This window comes from Phoca vitulina, unplaced genomic scaffold, assembly GCF_004348235.1.
Source record: "Phoca vitulina isolate PV1807 unplaced genomic scaffold, GSC_HSeal_1.0 scaffold26, whole genome shotgun sequence".
In the NCBI taxonomy this organism is placed as follows: Eukaryota; Metazoa; Chordata; class Mammalia; order Carnivora; family Phocidae; genus Phoca; species Phoca vitulina.
This window is the reverse complement of record NW_022589729.1, coordinates 20,510,798-20,524,296: the sequence shown is the minus strand read 5'-3', so window position 1 is coordinate 20,524,296 and position 13,499 is coordinate 20,510,798.

The following is a 13,499-nucleotide window of genomic DNA, read 5'->3' as shown; positions in this document are numbered from 1 at the left end:
GGGTCAATGTCAGGAGAAGAGAGCAAAGTCGCGGCACTATTGTAAACCCCCTAGGATCAGGGATACTGCTGTGTCCCACAATCCAGGCTCCCGAGAATGGTTGTAGTGCCTGTGCTTGGTACAAGGGTACCCCACGGAGCAAGCAAAATGGGGCTGAAACCCAGTCACACTCTGCCGGCCCAGCAGTACATCCTGCAGAATAGAGGCTGCCTGGAGGAGGTGTCATTTTGCTAAATCTCTCCCAGGGGTAGAAGTGGCCCCGCTCTAGCTCTAACCCGGCCCCACATTCATCTCCTGTGATCAGTACAAGTCTCACTGTGACCTTCCCTACTTAAACTTTTCAATGGCTGTTCTGGGGCAGGCGGGGAAGGCAAATTTCTTAGCTTGGTTGACAAGACCACAAACAAGACCCGTCCTTCAGGTTTGGTTAACCTGTTTTCTTTACATCCAGTTGCACTCCAGCTGTATCACCCCACCTGCCTTTCCCCAGACTCTGCACTCTACCATTCCCAGCTTCCTCAACGCTGTTCCCAGCATAGACGAGGCAGGGAAGCTGGTGGCAAACAACAGAAACCAGCTCGCACTAGCTGAAGCAGATAAGGAATATTCTGAAAAGCAAAATCCTGGTGGCTGAAGAGTTGATGGGCAAGCTGGAGCGGCACCTCCCACCACAGACAGGAACCAAGGGAGGCTGCATGGCAGAGAAGGTCAGTGATAGGAGGCATCTGGTCGGGACACTGCTGCTGGTTCTGCCCCTTCTCTGCCTACATCCCTCTGTCCCCAGACTAGATATTTGCTCCTAAGTTTGCAGACCAAGATATGACAGACCCTTCTTGTGAATGACTGCCAACTGTCCCGGCCCTTCTTGTCCCTCTCTTGAGACCCCAAGGGAGGCATCAGATTGGTTGAACTCAGGTTCCAGGGGCCCACCCTCCTTCCACCCTCCCTCCACATCCTTCCTCCCTCCTTCTGCCCATGCCTGTGCTGCGAGAAGTGCCAGGAAACAAAAAATCTGCCTCCTCAGCACGTGGAGTAGAAGATGGAGTCCCAGGGCACCTAGGTGGCTCAGTCGGTTAAGCGTCTGACTCTTGGTTGAGGCTCAGGTCGTGATCTTAGGGTCATGGGATCGAACCCTGTGCTGGGCGCAGTGCTCAGCACAGAGTCTGCTTGAGATTCTCTCTCCCCCTCCCCCCGCTTACTTTCTCTCTAAAATAAATAAATAAAATCTTAAAAAAAAAAAAAAAGGATGGAGTCCCACCTCCACTGAGACTCATGTGGTGGGGCGTCCCTCTGAAAGAGGGAGGATGTTCAGATACTAGGCAATCACACACATGACAAATGTCCACTTCACTGCCCCCTGTCTCCTCATCAATTCCCATTCGTTCCTCAAATGTCACTTCCGTAAAGCCTCCCTCCTACCTAGGCAAGCTCGGGTGCCCCTTTGTTGTTCCCGTAGCACCTGGTACCTTCTTACTTTATTTTATTTTATTAAAATTTGTTTTCAGGCATGTCTTCCTCTCCAGACTGTGAGTTCCTTGGGATCTTCTAGCAGGGCGTGCTCATCCGTGACCTCTTGTCTGTTCCCACTCCAGTGGGTGGCATTCGTGGGAGCTCAGCAAGTTTATGAGTGAACGACTGAATGAATATGTGTATCCCTGAGACTCCTCACATGGTACAAGTTCAGCTTACAACACCTCAGATGCCTGGCTGAGTGTGATGAAAAAATGGGGTCCTTACTATGGAGATGGGGTGCCAAGGAGCTCTCAGGAGCAAAGCTAGGTACTCATGCTCACAGGTATTAGAGAAAAAAGTCTGTCAGCAAGTGACTTTCTTCCCCAGGAGGCTGTGAAGTTGTCCTCCAAAAGACACTCCAAAGAGGGGCCTGGTGGGAAACGCATTCAACTGTCACCAGGTCTTAGTTGCTATAAATCTGGAATCGTGTGGGTTGACATGAAAATGCTTTATAGTCATTAGGCCCCATTGTGAAGGTAATTATGTAAAGTCCTGTTACAGACACCTGGGCCAGGAGTGGGCTGAAACTGCCCTGAATGGCCCCCACGGGGGAGAAGAGTGGGAGAGAAGCATCTGGAAAGGGAGCGAGAACTGCTTAAAATAGAAGGAAGAAGCAGAAGAGAAGATGAAGGAGGAAAGCAGAAGAGGAAGGAGCAAAGCCCGGGGACAGGGACAGAGAGTGGGAAGGGGCAGCAGGGGCTGCAGCCAAGGGCTGGAACGTCCGCACTGGCCGAGAAAGAAGAGGTCCGTGGTAGAGCTTGCTGCAGCCGGCAGAAGGAGGCAGAGAGAGGCGGCTAAGTCAGCAGTGAATGCCTCCCTCAGTCAAGCAAGCACCCATCAGCACCTACTCTGCGCCAGGCACTAGGGCTAGAGAGGTATAGAACTGTGTATAAAGGGGCGCCTGGGTGGCTCAGTCGTTAAGCGTCTGCCTTCGGCTCAGGTCATGGTCCCAGGGTCCTGGGATCGAGCCCCGCATCAGGCTCCCTGCTCGGCAGGAAGCCTGCTTCTCCCTCTCCCACTCCCCCTGCTTGTGTTCCCTCTCTTGCTGTCTCTCTGTCAAATAAATAAATAAAATCTTAAAAAAAAAAAAAAAGAACTGAGTATAAAAATGGGCAAACCCCTTACTGTCCAAGGTTCACAGAAAGTGAAGGAGACAAACCCCAAACCGAGATTTTATCAAAATTGTTTGTAGGTGTATAGATACTTGTAAGAAAAAGAATACAAGGACACATTAATGGGGCCCGGCTCCTAGCCTGGGGCAGAGGGGACACCCACTGGGGTCCCCAGTTGAAGGATGAGTTTGCCGAGGAAAGAAAGGAGAAAGTGGCTTCCTGCCAGGGAAACAACTTGAGCAAACACACGGGGACGTGGGCCCCTGTGGCGGGCTGGGGCACGGGATGAGCTGGAGAGACAGGGAGGGGCCGCATGTCCCCGGCTGAGGAGCGGGGGACCTGCAGGTGACACCGAGCAGGTGTTCTCAGGGCATGACACAGTAAGATTTGCATTCTGAGGTTGTCGACTTGACTGTAGTGTGAGAGAGGGATTCATCTGGAGGAAGACAGTAGCCCAGGAGACCTGTTAGCAGTTGGTTGCAGTTGTCCACGTGAAGGAAGCTGGAGCCGTTACCTGAGGCGGAGGACACGGAAGGGCGAGAACGGCTAGAGGGAGGGTAGTGTCATGACCACATGCTTGAGACCAGGGGACTTAGAGTATCTGTAGATCACCGAAGGGCATGCGTGTCCAACAGGCATTTGAATGTGGGCATCCGAAACTGAAGGAAGAGATGGCGGCCGGAGACCTAACTGGGGCCTTATCAGCATAGAGAGGGTAGTTGGAGTCAGTGGGAGTGGACGAGATCTGGCAAGAAGAGATCACACTCGGCCCAGCGGTGGGCCCGGGCTGGAGCTCCAGGGAAACACCAGTGTTTAAGGAGCGCCAGAGGAGAATTAGGGCCCCAGGCCGAGGGACAGAACTTTCTGGGAAGGAAGGAGAGGACAGTGGGGTCAAAAGCAGGAGAGAGTCCAGAAGGTAAAGACGGAAAAGCAGCCATTGGGATTTGCAAACTGGAGGTCATGGATGATGGGGGTTTTTTTTTAAAGACTTTTTTTTTTTTTAATTTATTTATTTGACAGAGACACAGCGAGGGAGGGAACACAAGCAGGGGGAGCGGGAAAGGGAAAAGCAGGCTACCCACGGAGCAGGGAGCCTGATGCGGGGCTCGATCCCAGGACCCTGAGATCATGACCTGAGCCAAAGGCAGATGCTTAAAGACTGAGCCACCCAGGAGCCCCAATGATGTTTTTTTTAAATGGGGGCTGGGGGTCGGGGTGTGGGGCAAGAAGTCAGACAGTGGTGAGTGAGCCCCGGGAAAGATTAATGGGCCAGTTCCTTTACTCTGCTTGCAACTAGTCTATGGGTTTGAAATTGCATCAAAATAAAAAGTTAGCAAAAACAAACAAAAAAAAGTGTTTTGTTTCAAAAGAATACAGGCACATTGTAAAGAAACAATTCTAAAAGGCATAAAATAGAAAATGAAAATTCTGCCTTATCTCTGTCTGCATCCAAATCCCACCCTCACTGGTAACTGCGCCATGGTTACTAGTTGGTGGTTTCCTTTCAGATCCCATTTTATTTATTTATTTGTTGTTGTTGTCACGAAAATAGAATCATCCTATATACATCCTGTTTTGCAACTTTCAAATAGGTTGCAGGCATTTAGTTATGACAGAGTACAAATTTTACCTGCATTCTTTACCACTCCACAGTATTCTGTCGCATAAATATACGAAAATTCATTATTAATTTTGAAACTGAAAAACTCAAAGAAAAGCACAGAGAATAAAATAACATACACCCATGTATCCACTGCCTTTTTAAAATAAATGCGAAGTGTTTGGCATACATATTTCCGATTCTTTCTGTAGAATAGAGTAGGTTTGTTTGAATGGGATATGATTGAAAAACCCAGGGTGCCTGGAAGTTGCCAAAAAATGCAAGCCTGACATCATCACGTCCACGCCTTCATGCTTCCAGTGGCTCCCCACTGCGTCTAGGATCAGCCCAAGCTCCATCATGTGGCCTTCCCAAGCCCCTGGACCCCAGCACCCCCCGCCCCCCAGCTCAGCTTGCATTCTCCTCCCCAATTCAGCCATGGTAGGCTGTTCCAATTCTAGCACTTTCCAAACAGGCATTTCATAGGCCTTTTCCTCAGACTCCTCTCTTTCACCACATTAACTGCCCCCCTCCACCCCGCTACCCACCATCAGTCCACCTGGAGAACCCTTATTTATCTTCAGTGCAGCTCAAGAGTTACCCGGGTGCCTTTCTGGGACACCCTCACCCCTTCCAGGTAAGACAGACTTCTCCCCACTTTGGGCCCCTACGATGCCCTCTATTCGTCTCTCTCACGGCGCTTTTAGTCTTTGGTCTTCTCTGTTGACCTACCAATGGCCTGCCCCTGGACTACACGTCCCTTTGAGAACAAGCTCCATGCCTTATTCATCTCCGACTCTCTGATGTCTGGCATACTCAGCAAATGCTCTTGAAGTAGCCTTGTGGATGCCCGAATCTCTGTGGCCCACCAACAAGGTAGGTGGCCCCAGCCTGATGTTCCTGGAGGCCTCCAAAAATAAGGGTACCCGGGACCGCTCTGGGTTTCCAGGGTCGCTGCCTGCAGGAGCCCTGCCCCACTCTCCCCTGTGTCCTAACTGAGCTGAACAGCCTCAAGCCCCTCCTGCCCATTCCCTGGCTCGCCCGCCCACATTGCCAGCCAGATCGCCTCTCCACAGAGTCAGCAGGGAGCACTCAGCAAAGCTCATTACTTAACGGTCAATGGCCTAGACTCCCATCTCCCCCATGAGCCCACAGAGGCTGTTTGGAGCCCAGCCCCGATTCCCGTAAATGGAAAGCGATTTGCACTCATTCCCAAGATGAATCATTTTGTTTTAATCGCCCGTCCTTCTGCTGGCGGGGCCACTGCCATGGCAGTCTGCTCTGTCTTTCGGCCGTCTCTTGGCAGGATACCCTTCCAGGTTCTGCTAATCACCCAGAAGAGGGGTGCAAGGAAGAGGAAAGAGAGGGAACCCCCGGGAGGAACAGAGTAATAGGTAACAATGAGCCAAAGCTAATGAAAATGACATGATTGTCCTTCTGCAACCCAAGCAAAGATCCCAAACGGGCAGAGATCCGTGCCCAACTCGTGGCCCCCATGGGGGCGCTGCTCCAGAGACCAGATGGCTAATATGCATCCAGTGCCCCCAGCTCCTGGGGAAAACTTCCCAACCTGGAGTTCTTCTGAGCTGGATTAGCTTCGTGACCTGGGAAACTATGGGGGAAGGGGTCTATTAACAAACAGGGAAATTCCAGGACCCGGAATTCGTTTCCTGAATTTGGGGATGAAATGGATGCCATGTAAGGAGAAGTCAGTCAACATTGATTTTCCTTCCCAGGCAGCAATTCCAGAAGACCATGCAGGAGAGTAATGATGTTTTCTTTCCATCTATAAGAAGGCTCATTCTGGATCTGTTGGGGAAAGTCCAGCCTGCCATCAACGAAGAGGAAAGCCCCTGCCCAGACTCGGGCCTCTGCCCACAGTGCTGGCCCCCAGCCCCAAGGGCTGCTCCACGCCAAAGCCTAGAGTAACCCAGATTCCGGGCTTTCCCTCTGAATAAAGAAGAACCCGCAGCCGCCAGAAGTCCAGGAGCGCGCTAGCTCCGCCCAGTAGAATGGACTTTTAGCCTCTCAGATCCCCACCTGACTGGAAAGGGGAGATGTGGGAGCCAGAGGGGAATTCCTGGCAAGATAAGCAGGAAGACTAAACAACCCTGGTGGACGCCAATCAGGAGGCACCCAGGGGGCCTGCGGCAGAGGGATGACGTAGATGACCGCTGGGGAACTCTTCCTGCCCCGAGGATCCTTGGACTTCTATTTGAGAGTTTTGAAGCACTTCACAGCATGACCTGGGCAGGGGGATGAGGGAACCGTGGTCACTCCTCAACTGTCACCGAGTCTCTAAGAGAGGAGGTTTTCCACACGGCAGCCCAGCCATCTCTAAAGCCTTTGTGGGGTTGAAGGAAAACACCTGTTTGTGATAACTTAAGCTTCCCCCTGGGAGCGCCGGGCTGGTTCAGTTGGTAGAGCATGGGACTTTTGATCTCAGGGATTATAAGTTTGAGCCCCACATTGGGTTGTAGAGGTTACTTAAAATAAAAAAATTTTTTTAAAGATTTTATTTATTTATTTGACAGAGAGAGAGATAGCTAGAGAAGGAACACAAGCAGGGGGAGTGGGAGAGGGAGAAGCAGGCTTCCCGAAGAGCAAGGAGCCCAATGCGGGGCTCGATCCCAGGACCCTGGGATCATGACCTGAGCTGAAGGCAGACGCTTAACAACTGAGCCATACAGGCGCCCCTAAAATAAAACCTTTTCAAAAATAAATAAATAAATAAATAAATAAATAAATAAATAAATAAATAAATCTCCCACTGAAGAGGGTAGGCTTTCCTTGGTCCCTTTCTGCCTGCTCTCAACACCCTACCTCTTCACCCCCTGCAGCAGAATGCCTGGCCCCCATGCCCCCTTCCTCCTATGACCACGTACTCCGCAAGCCTCAAAGAGAGGGGCCATGTTTGGAGTTCGCCAAGAACTCTCTCCTCCTCCCTGCTCTGCTACGCCAGAGGGTAGCCACAGCAGGTTACTGAGCCTGCTGGGAAGCCGGGACCCCAGGGAAGCTGTGTGAGAACAGCCAGGACCCGCACTTCTCCATCTGCTCCATCCGCATGGCCCCGGGAGCGAGTCCAAGGGCAGAGAGACGTGGGCTTCCTTGCAAAGGATGTCTCTCCCAGGGAAGAAAGGCGAGGAGACTCACTCAACAGGTGTTTTCTGAGGGCCTACTATGTGCCAGGAGCTATTCCAGACACAGCTTTGTGCAAAACAGACCAAGTCCCTGCTCTCACGGGGCTGACATTGGACGCGGATGAGAGAAGTTCAGACTGACTCACGCCTGAGAGACAGCTCCTGGGCTCCCACCGAGGAGGAAATGGAGCCTCGAGGGGAAAAGTGAGTGAGGAGTGAGCTAGAACTGGGTCCCAGCCTCCTGGTCAGCACCCAGGAGAGGAAAGACTGGGCACAGGCCGTGACTCCAGCCCAGCATCCTTTCCAGAGGGCCTGCCAAGAACAAGGGTTCTCATCAGGGAAGATGAGAAGTACTGAGTCCCCTAGGCCCCTCCCTTTCCCCCTTTCCTTCCCCCTTCCCCTGTTCCCCTCCTCCTCTCCCTCTTCCCCTCCTCCCCTCCTAGCCGGCTCCACAAGCCTCCAGCTGGCTCTTTGCTCCCTTCCTGGCTTAGCGTGTTAGTCAGTGCCGGGCAACAGGTCCTGACAAATGTTCCCTCCAAGACAGCCCCTGGGGACAGAAAGTCAGGGGATACGACTTGAATTCCAAAGTCCCAGACAGAGGAAAGGTAAACAAACAGGGAGAAGCTGCAGCAGGCAAGGAGTTAAGCTCGGCCTGCAGCTGGCTGGGTTAATGCATATGAGATAATGGGTGTGAGGGCTCCAAGCAGAGAGCCCAGCGAATGTCGGCTCAATAAATATTAATCTTCCTTCCTTCCTTCCTTCCTTCCTTCCTTCCTTCCTTCCTTCCTTCCTCCCTCCCTTCTTCCCTCCCTCCCTCCCTTGTCTCCACTGGACAATACTTCCAATTCAAATGCCTGATTAATCATTTATAACATCACTGATAGTATTAAGATTCATAAAAATTCAAATTGTAGGAGCATCGCTCCACCCTTCTGGCTCCAGACTCAGAGAGTTGCGCATCTCACCCTCCACTGGGAAAGCAGGGGCAATCTCTCACCCCCGGTTAGGCTTTTAATTCAGATTGTCCCACTCCTTCGGATGTCCTTGAGTATCAGTGTGGGTGTCTCATCTGTCCAGACGTGGCTGATACAGGGGACAGACAAGGTGACCACGCCTAGGCCCCCTAATTCTTGCTTTTCTCTGGAGACAGACAGTCCGCAGTTCCAAGGGCCCCCTTTGGCAGGTGTGGGATGAGATGCCAAGGACCTCTCCCTGTGCCTGTCCTGGGTCCTGGCCTCTGATCCCAGTCCCCGGCCTCCCTCTGCTCCTTTTCTGCCCTTCATTTACTGCTAATGGATCTCTCCCACATGAATTCTTAGCACCCGCAGATGTATGCATTGATTTGGATGAAGCCTTTATGTATTGCCATCGATTTTAAAGATACCAACAACAGCAAGCTTAAACTCAAATGTGGTGTAACAATAGCCCCAGCTCACAAAACACACCAGCCTCCCAGAGGGATTCCGAGCACTTAACAAGTTCTTTCTGGTGCAGGCAACTGTTGTCCCCAATCCCCGGGAAAGTAAGACAAAGCGATACCTTTGCTTATTTTGGGAAGAAGGGCGTCAAGGAGAAGGGGTGGGGGTGTGCTTACTTGAGAGGGTGGGAGAGAGGAGTTAACATTTTGAAGTAATCGGTAAATACATCTTCTTCCATTTTTAGAAACCACCCTCAAGGCCCCCAGTTTGGGCCACGAGTGAAGGTGGACACATCCTAAGAACTGGAAAGCAGATCCCCATGCCAGTTTTGGGTGCACCCAGGGCTGGGCTCAGTGCCCCAGAAGACTGGGGTGCAGAACCTCTCTGCTGTTCCCTCAGCGCCTTCCAGGCATCCAGGGGTCTCCTGCCTGGCTCTGTCCCTTCCCCACCACCCCTCCCCCTCCTCTTCAGAGCTAATTTACTTCTCCCCTTCTGGGCTCTACCCTCAAAATCTTGAGGGGTGTCACTCTCAGAAGCTGGACACTGGGTGACCAAGGACACTTCAGTCCCCTTCCCTACCAGCCCTCCCTGACCTATTTAGCCAAGTCTTTTATTTATTTATTTTTTTAAGATTTATTTACCTATTTGAGAAAGGAAGAGAGGGGTTGGGGAGAGGGAGAGGGGAGGGGCAGAAGAAGAGAATCCCTAGCAGACTCCCAGTTGAGTGCGGAGCCCGACGAGGGGCTCAATCCCACCACCCATGAGATCATGACTGGAGCCGAAATCATGAGTCAAACACCCAACCAACTGAGCCACCCAGGCGCCCTGGCCAAGTCTTTTAGTTTCTGCCTTGGAGAGGCCCCATCCCTCCTTCCAAGCCAGCCCTCCTATCTGTCACCCACCAGATGCTCTCCCAGCCGGCCACTCTGGCTGGCCACCTTGCCTTGTAGTTGACTCCTGGTCTCAACAGGAAGTGACCCATCCCTCCCTAGGCCCAGGGGCCTCCCTGCTGTGGCCCCTTCTACAACATTCTCTGCCGGCCACTCAGCCTCGCTCCCCTTCTCCTTTTATTCTACAGCTTCCTCTCCTTTTACAGTGTTTGGAAACCTGCTTTCAGTCGGACCAGTGCTTCTGTTCTGTATGCGTGTAGCCCCTTGTCTGACCTGTCTCCCGACACAGCCAGGCTGAATTATTCATTAGCAGGAGCCAGCCTTCGAACTGACAGCATAAAACCACTGAGGAGGGTTTGGTGAGCTGTTTCAATATCTCTTATTGATGCACTGAGCTCTTTTTCTAACTTGCTAGCATCCCACCAAATAAGAGTGGGGGGCCAAGCTGAGGACGGGAGAAAAAAGGACAAGGCCTTGAGCCCTGACTTTCTTACTCCCCCATTTGTGGGTCTGGCTAAAGTGCTTGATTTCTCAGGGGCTCCCTTCTCTGACAGAGAAAAATGGTGCTTTTGTCCTCTGGTTTCCCAGACATCATAGGAAGACACATAGATCTTCTTCCTAAAGTGCTTCAGAGGTGTCTTTGGAGGTTTGTGAAGGAAACGCTATGCTTTATGTTCATTCCTCACCTTCCTGCTGGCCCGGGACTCCCAGCAGGAGGCAAGTTTCCTAAGCAGTCAGACCAGCCTGCAGCCCGTGGACAGAAGGGAGCATATAGGGAAAAGGTAAATAGCCCTTAGGGAGCTCCGTTCCGAAGACATGTGGCCTCTCCGCTCAGGAAATTTCTGGTCTGGGAGCACAGAAGGCACAGAGCAGGGCACATTCACAAAACAAAATAATGACACAAAGCCCCCTAAAGCGCAAGTTAAATGTAGCTACGCTTCTTCCGTGGAGAATGGGTAGGGCAGTGAGGGGGGCAAATGAAAGGAACGGGGGCAGACGTGAGCACGCAGCCCCGTTCCCCTGGCCAGCACTGCTCCTGGACACCCCAGCCTCTCTGGCTTTACCCATAAGAATAGCAACCCCTGGAGCACAGCTCTCCTCTCCCGAGAGAATAGATGGGGAAACTCGGGATGAAAACCTCAGACCTCTGCTCCCCGCCTTCTGAGGCTGCTGACTGCAGAGAACCAAGGGTTACCTGAGGACAAAGGGCCAGAAGCTTGCCCAGACTACTCTTCTCATCCAGGGCCACCAAAGCCTCCTCTGACTTCAGAGGTGAAGACCTGGGATGTTGGGGTTTGCTAGCCCAGCTTGCTGTGGGGTTGACCCACTCACTCCCAGTCCAAAATGCTTAAAGGGGCCAAGGGGCCATTCTGTCCTGCCCCACCCCACCCCCACCGGCCTGGGCTGCAACAGTAGGAGGGGCAGAAAGGCAAAGGGGTGGAGGGAGACCAAGAGAAGAATGGGGAGGAAGGGGGAAGGTGCAAACCTGGGAATCCCAGTCCTAGCTGCTGGCTTCTCTAGAAAAGGACAAATTCAAGAGTTCGGATGTAAGGAATTCCCTGCACCGGGCACAAAAGAAGTTTTTTATTTTATGTTATTTTTTATTTATTTTTTAGAGGACAGGAGGGGCAGAGGGAGAGGGAGAGAGAGAATCTTTTTTTTTTTTTTTTGAAATGTTAGAATTTTTTTATTCTTTTTTTTTTTAAAGTTTTATTTATTTGACAGAGAGAGACACAGCAATAGAGGGAACACAAGCAGGGGGAACAGGAGAGGGAGAAGCAGGCTTCCCGCTGAGTAGGGAGCCCGATGCGGGGCTCGATCCCAGGATCCTGAGATCATGACCTGAGCCGAAGGCAGACGCTTAACGACTGAGCCACCCAGGCATCCCGGAGAGAGAGAATCTTAAGCAGGCTCCACGCTGAGCGCAGAGCCCGATGATGGGCTCCATCTCACGACTCTGAGTTCATGACCTGAGCTAAAGTCAAGAGTCTGACACTTAACCGACGGAGCCACCCAGGTGCCCCAAAAGAAAATGCATGTTGGATGAGCTTTGGTGAATCAATCCCTAAACAACCACACATCCTTCTGTCCCTTCTTTCCCCCAGACGGGGCTGTCTGTCACCAGCCCAGTCAGAGAGGACAGCAGGTCTTCTGCCCACTTGATTTGACCTGGGTCTGATGTTCTCTGAAGCCAATTTGGCCAATCTGAGGCATTACAGAGCAGAACAGAGCAATTGGGCTCAGCCAACTCCAAGGTCCCGGATCCCTTCCCCTGCTCAGCAGGAGGGCTGGATGCAGCCTTAGGCCTTGAAAAAGAAAGCCTGAGAATAACCCAAAGGGGCTGTTAATAAAAACAGTAGGAGTGTGGCCCTGGGACTTACACACAGATGTGTATACATGCACACATGCCCTTCCATTTACACAGATTTGCCAAAACACATCTTTTTCATGTACGAAGCTATACACTCCTAAAAGCTGAGATGCACACTTTCCGGTCCTGATGTACCCTCCCCCTCCCCCAGTCACATGAAATCACATGAAATCACACTCCTTCTACCCCACTCCAGTTGCCCCTGTCTCCGGCACTGGGTGGGCTTCTTCCAGAAAGTCCAGGGCCAGGGGGCGGGCGGGGGGGGGGCGGGAGTAACGACATCATTTGCATTCTTTACAGGAAGGGAGTGGCACCTTCAGCCCAAGACCCTGCACCTGCCACAGACTGACAGCCCGACATCCCTGGACTTCACCTAGCCGCTCTGGGGAGATGCGTCTTTCCCTGGTTTCCCCCCCACAACCCCTCTACTTTCCTCAAGATGGCTCTTGGCTCCAGCCCATTGAACTATAACCTTAGTCCCTGAACACAACACAACCCTGGGACGCTGACCCGTCCTCTGAGGGAACCCAGGCCACTGTTCCTGCCCCATCCTGCCCCATCCCTGCCTCATCCAAGAAGTCTTCTCTGATTCCATCTGTTGTGCTCTAAATGTCATGGCCCCTGAGCACTCTGGAAGAAAGTGGCTTTCTCTCTACGGCTTGTTGTCTGTGCTTGTGTCAGCTCTGACTCGTGGGGGTGCGGGCTCCCTCGTCAGATGGGGGCTTCCTGATCCTCAACACCATGTCCCCATCCACCCCCTCCTCCTGCGTCCTACAGAATCCTGTCCTGGGAGTGGACTCAGGAGAGGGAGTCCTCCGCCTGGTCGGCACAATTTTCGAGACCTCTGCTGCTGGTTTGCTGAGGACCCTGATGGAGTCCAGGGCCCTTGAGAAATAGAACCAACGACACGAGGTTAGAGCCATTTGGGTTCCAAGAGTTAAAAGCTTTTCCCAGAAATGACGATATAATTCTCTGTGGAGAGCAGCTCCCCATCTGGTTGCTGAGGTGGGAGATGCTTCTCACTCATTTCCTCGAATTCCCTGAGGAAAGTCATCTTGAGCATGGAACAGGGGAACATGGAACTGAGCCAGCAAGGTGAGCAGCCACACAGAGGCCCGGGAGGCTAGGAGTCAGAAAGGAGAAAGGAAGAGAGAAAGAGGGGACAGAGGGAAAGCATGGAGTGGAAGACAGCAGAGAGATAGTGCGCAGGGGGGAAACGTAAGAGGAGAAGAGAAACAGAAAAAGGAAAAAATAAAGAATGACCAAAAAAAAAAAAAAGAACTATGACAGAATGAGAAACTGGATGACCCAGAAACACCAGGACCAAGACCAGGACAAAACTCTAAGAATATCTCCATCTGGAGCTTCAAGAAGTGTTCTCAGGAAGTGAAGTGTGCAAGCTGGGGGCTGGGGGACCTCAGCACCTGCTGGGGGTCAGTGGCATTCGGTTAGATAC